Here is a 6,901-nt window from a genome sequence, read left to right as displayed (position 1 = left end):
TTTCAGAATAGTTTTCCTGATTTTGAACTGATTAGACACGTATCGGAATATGAAAACTACTACAAAAAAAAAAAATACCTAACTACAAAAGTAACTACAACTTATATAACCTAATAAATACGAAACACATACGGAAGACCATTTAAAATACAAAATCAATATATTTTGGAAAAACTCATAACATTTGGGGATATAATTTTCATTTCCGACATTGGTTTATTAAAAAATTTAAATGTCAAAAATTAATATACAATTAATTTTGGTTTTCTACAATTAATTAATCAAAGCCTAATAGTTTGTTAATATACCTATTTTTACATAATTATAACTTTATTATTCTTCACATATACACTAGAATTTACTTCTATTAAAGGTTTGTTAATATACCTATTATACCTATTTTTACATAATTAAAAGTGTTTATATTCATTCAGTTCATTTAATTTTTGATATTGAAGTGATTTTTTGTGTAAAGAAAATATTAATTTGGTGTGGCGGCTATTATGTAGTAGTTTGCTGGCCTGGTTATTTTGGCCCTTACACTTTAAAACTTTCTAACTTTGCCCCTAACAAGAAATTCTTTATCCTAGCTAGTATCCCATTCCTACCCTTGGCCATTTCCAAATTTCATCACCACCAACTTCGGCTACAACACTAAATGAACTATTTTCCCATCACAAAAAGTTCAGAGAACACCAAACATACACACAAATTATGAATAACAAGACAACATTTTATAAATTAAACAACTGCTTACATCCTGCGAACCCATAAAAATAAAAGCAACTGTAAATCTATTCCTCAAATGAACTAGCACAAAATCAAACTACAATAAATAGCAAGTGGCACTAAACATCCTCATGAGACGGGCAACAGATGATCCGAGCAATAACTATGGTCTTCATGACCCTAAAGTCTCATCTTGTTTTCCAATCTTGTAACTCCAATATGGCTTCCCTACGTATATTGATAAAGTCTTTCCTAGAAAGTTGATAAAGTCGGGTGCAAGTAGTAATAATGGACCATGTTAGCAACCATGACATCAAGTGGTTAAATACTTAAATTTGTGGCCAAAATTTGAAGTTTGTATATATGACTTTCGTATGTAAGGAACTAGTAAATAGGTTTGACAAGATATAAAGAAGTTAACAAAGTTTGTAAAATGTTTCAAACAAGCCATATAATATATAAAAAAACATTAAAGAATACTACCCGACTTTTAAATAGTGTAATAATATAAAACCTTCATATAGAAATGATTTTCTTTTGGCATTATATTTGTTTAAACCAGTTGGTCTGGTGATTTTGAAAACGGGTCAAAAATGTATCGTGGGTAAGAATAGGAAGGGAGATAACTTAGTTATATGTGGCCATATTGAGATAACTTAGTTATATGTGGCCATATCTAATTTTGACCACTAAGTATTGGTATTTACGTTATTATTATAAAGTTTGTCATTCATGTGTGTCCTACCATGTTAAGAAAATAAATACCAGTTGTTTAAAATAAAATAAAAACGACCTACTCTAGATTGTTATTTGAGGAATATTAACCACAAGTTAACAAGCCGACCATGAAAAACAAGTTGGCTATCAACTATAATGCACTGCATACTGGTTTCCCGTCCATTTGCATTTGCATTTAAATTTGAATTATTTGATTTTGCATGCGTAGACATAAAAATTTCAACTTTTGGTTTTAAAGAAAGTCTAATGCAAATTATCATTTTTAGTTTTGCAAGTTGATTTTAACTGGAGTATATGGAATTTTGGTCCATGGGTACATGGCCCTGACAAATTGGGATTCCCGTCTTAATTGGTAATTGGACAGAGACAAACCAACATAGATTAGTTTTCATACCTAAATCGTTCCGTTGTTAATAAAAAAATAACATATTTTCTTGATGCAACAAAATGTATTCCATCGGTTCATATTTATTGTTTATTTTCGATTTTTGAAGTCTTTATTTTTCAAATTTAACCTTAAATATTTTTATTTGTGTTATAAATTATTTGATGAAACTAATAACAATGAAAAGACATTTAAAACCCAATCAATTCATATATTTTGCTTCAAATATTATATATCAAAAATAAAAATATTTAAGGTTAAATTTAAAAATAAATACTTCAAAAATAAAAAATAGACAATAAATATAAGAAAGATGTACGAAGTAAAATAATGAAACTAAAAACTATGGTACAAGCTACAAAGAGTATTTGGTGTTGAAATGTAGTCATCGATTAACATCAATAACGTATTCTATAATTTAAATGAGCCCATTCAAATCTTCATTTCCTTTTGTTTATTATGCTAATACATAAATGATAATACAATTTAATAGTATTATTTTTAGTAAATTGCATTACATTATTAATAAAAGTTAATTTTTTTTTGAACCGGCAACTTAATTTATAAATAACAAAACAAAACCAGCCAGAGGCTGGATATGATACATTGTTTTAATTACAAAGGAGGGGGTTTGCATTTCATACTCTCCACTCTAAGTTATTATTACCACCTCTATGTTTCATCCAAACAAAAGTTTGGGCCTTTACAATAGAAATTATTTTCACCGGTTCAGTTTCAATTTTATTAAAAATTCTATCGTTTCTGGCTCTCCATAAACCCCAGAATACCCCAAATAAAATCGTAATTAGTGTTTTTCTCCTTTTGGGATAGTTCCCCCATTTGATAGCGAAATCAATGACGTTTTGGACTGTTTGGAAATCAGTCACAGGGATATTGCACCAATGAAGAATTGCAGATAATACTTCCTTTGCAACTGGGCATTCTACAAGAATATGACCTCCAGTTTCTTTCGATCTTTGACAAGAGCCACAAAGAGTCGATGCCATTGCCACCCCCTGTTTCGAAGTGCTCCAGCTGAGGGAATTTTATTTTGTTTGGCTCTCCAAACAAAACTCGATACCTTTAGTGGGACTGTTTTTAGCCATGGAAAGTACCCGTCACATACTGGGAAATTAGCTCTTTCAATTCTCTCCCGGAGGCCAGCCACACTGAATTCACCGTCCACGACATAAGGTGATACCTGACCTGCCTGTGGATCTCCTGAATGAAGAATCTCCTCAAGAGGAATATTGATTTTTTCCAGTGCAATTTTTCTTTTAACAATATTCCTCCAAACTCCAGTCCATCGCCCCTTAATTTGGTTCGAATTTTGGACTGCCGACAAGTTGTGCAACCCCATTATAATCTTAACCCATAGGGAATTGGGTTCATTCTTCAATTTCCATAACCACTTGGTAAGTAGAGCGAGGTTCAGAGCCCGTATTGAACCCAAACCTAGACCACCCACATTTTTTGGAGACATAATCTTTTCCCATGCGATCCAATTGATGCTCTTATTGCAGTCTGGACCACCCCAGACAAACTGTCTACGGATTTTTTCAAGAGAGTTTATGACACCAACCGGGGCATCAAAAATTGACATATAATAAGTGGGTAGACTCTCGAGAACCATTTTTGCCTTCCACACTGATAATTTACTCTTTAGTTTTTCCAAGATTGGCCTCCAAGACATCATACGGTTCATATTCATTCCGATCGGGACACCAAGATACGTGAAGGGCAATGATGTCCCAACAAGTTTGCCCAGCTGACAACTTCCTGGTCTGGAGCTCCAACACCAATAACTTTTGATTTGTTGAAATTTATCTTCAAGCCCGAAGCAACATAGAAGCATCGAAGTATCCTTGCAAGGTTCGCAACATTTCTTTTTGACCATTCTCCTAAAAATAATGCATCATCTACGTACAATAGATGGGACAAACAAAAATCAGCATTAGGAATATTAATACCATCGAATATACCTCTGGAGGTTGCTGATTTCATTGCGATATTCAACCCTTCCATCGCGATTATAAACAAAAATGGGGATAAGGGATCCCCTTCTCTCACTCCCTTAGACATCGCAAACTCCTTAGTGGGGCTACCATTGATAATGATCGAAGCTCTAGCCGATTCCAAGCAGCCTTTGATCCAAGCACGTCACTTTGACCCAAAGTTCATTTGCAACATAATGGAGTCAAGATAACCCCAATTAATGGAGTCAAAAGCCTTGTTAAAATCTACTTTAAATAGTAATATTTTGCTTCTATTAGCCTTTGCCCACGAACAAATCTTATTTACAACGAGTGGGCCCTCCAAAATATTCCTTCCCTCTACGAAAGCAGATTGTACGCCATCAATTACACTCCCAATTACCTTTTTGACCCTTAGGGCCAAGATCTTTGCAATGATCTTATACATAGACCCAATCAAACTAATTGGCCGGTAATCACCAAGACTGAGAGGATCCTTAATTTTCGCGGCTAGGGTAATGAAAGAAGCATTACACCCCCTTGAGAATTTCCCCATCCTTTCAAAGTGTTTAACATATTCAATGATATCTCCTTTTATCGATTCCCAGTATCTTTTAAAATTTTTTAGTGTAAATCCATCCGGCCCCGGGGCCTTCACGCTACCACACGCCCATACAACATTTTTTATTTCATGAATCGAAATTGGAGATTCTAAAAATTCTGCATCTGCATCTGATAATTTTTTAAACAAAGTACTGCAAAATTTTGGCCTATTTTTCCATTTTTCATGGAACTTTTTCGAGAAGAAATCAACTGCTATATTTTTCATTTCGTTAGGGTTTTTTTTATCCATTTTCCTTCCACCAAGAAACCATGGATATGATTTCTTCTTTCCCTATTGTTCACATACCCATGAATAAATCGAGAGTTCTCATCACCATTAACAACCCATTTGATTCTCGCTTTTTGCCTGAGATCCAACGAAGCCAATCTTTCCAGTTCTTAGAGCTTACCAAAACCCCTAGCCCTCTCTTCCAATTCCTGGTCGGATAAATGCCTAGTTGTTGCCAGTAAGTCCAATTCCTCCATTCTTTTTTTTATTGTTATTCTTTCATCATTCTCCTTATGATATTCAATTGCCTTCCACTTTTTAATTTCTCCTTTAACAAATTTGAGTTTATTAGAAAGGAATGAATCGGCAGCTCCAAAACCCTTGAAGTCCACCCATGCTTTAAGAACAACCTGTTCGAAATCATTTCTCAACAACCAGGAGTTGAACATCTTGAATGGGGGAGGTCCAAAATCTTCACTCTGTTGAGAGAAAGATTGGAGAATGATCCGAGAGTTCTTTGGGGAGTGCAACAGAATATGCCAACGGGAAATTTTCAATACATTTTTAGCATACTAGGATTCTGTCTAGTTTGCTTAATTTTGCTCCATATTGTTGAAAGTAAGTGAATCTATTCCCCCCATTTTCAAATCACACAAACCGGCTTGATCTATGAATCTATTAAAAGAGTCAACACTCGACTTACAGAATGACGAGTTTATTCGTTCCTCCGGACTACGAACAACATTAAAATCTCCTAAGATTACCCAGGTGGCATGCTTAGTCTGCTTGAGGTTAATAAGGTCACTCCAAAGCTTGCTTTTTTCAGCTATTGATTTTGGACCATATACATTTACAATTGCTATCAAACCGTCTACTGCCAGGCAATTTCCAAAAATCGCAAGAAAGTACCTGGATACAATCGCATCTGTGATGTTGAAGAAGCTAGGGTCCCAAATTGTGGCTAGACCACCCGATCTCCCAGTGGCATTGACTGCTTCGAACCCATAGTTATTGTTCCCCCAGCATCTTGAGATATTAAGTGAGTTATGGATGTCGCCCAGTTGTGTTTCTTGAAGTGCCATAAGGGCTAGTCTGTGGTTTCTTTTAAGTCTGTACACCCATTCGACTTTGGCATTTTCTCATATCCCACATATATTTAGTGACATTAAATTCATCTGTGGTTTGGATTCTCTCCGATTTTAGCCATCGCCTCCATGAGGATGGGATCACCACCCTCGATCTCGAATCCAATTAACTGCCCGACTTCCACCGTTCAAGTTAAGACAATGTATATTAGTATATTTGGTAATAAAAGTTAATTGATACGTTCAAGTTAAGACAATGTATATTAGTATATTTGGTAATAAAATGTTATTATAAATTTTAATCAGTTTCATATAATTTTTTTTTGTCAAAATCTTATTTTTATTTTGGTTATAAATACTACTATAAAAAAATAAAATAAATATATTCAACAATTTTTTTAATGATTTAATATAAATGAATAAGGGAAATTAAATATCTTTCTATTTTTTATTACTACAAATCTTACTACCCAGTTAAATAGGGACATATGTAATATTTAGTGTTCATTTAATGAAATTTTAATATACTAATATAACACATGTCATTATTTATTGGGTAGGAAGATTTGTAGGAACAAAAAAGAAGGATATTTAATATTTGAAAATGATCAATTTATCTTTATTCTGTTTTTTTCCTTATTTTGTTCCTTTTTTTTAAACCATTAACAAAAAACTCTAAAATCAATAAACAACCTAACAAGATCTTCCTTCTTATCATTGGCTACACAGTACACACAATACCCCACCTCCATGTGATGCCCCTCTCACTACCTTCATCTGTACGAATCCCACCGTTACTTCTACCCCGTAATCACTATCAGAGACTTTGGCCATCGAATATGAAGATGGCAGAATGCCCTAATTCACCGCCATCAACCAATACGGCAACCTATAACTACCTCCACGGCAATTCCAGTGCCATTTCTCTTCCTAGCATCATTGTTTCCTCCCTTCCGACGACGCTGGTTCTCCCACACTACCTTCTTCTGACGTCATATCCATCGATGCTACCATGACCCATCACCATCTACTTCACCTCTCTACCGCCACCCACATTCGTCACCACCTTCCATGTAATTTTGTCTACCATTCTTGAACGTTTTAAAAAACACGTGAAAATAACCTAAGAGCCATTTAGCAAGTATGGTACATTAAATGG

This window comes from Lactuca sativa, chromosome 2, assembly GCF_002870075.4.
Source record: "Lactuca sativa cultivar Salinas chromosome 2, Lsat_Salinas_v11, whole genome shotgun sequence".
In the NCBI taxonomy this organism is placed as follows: Eukaryota; Viridiplantae; Streptophyta; class Magnoliopsida; order Asterales; family Asteraceae; genus Lactuca; species Lactuca sativa.
Note: the sequence above shows the minus strand (reverse complement) of the source record.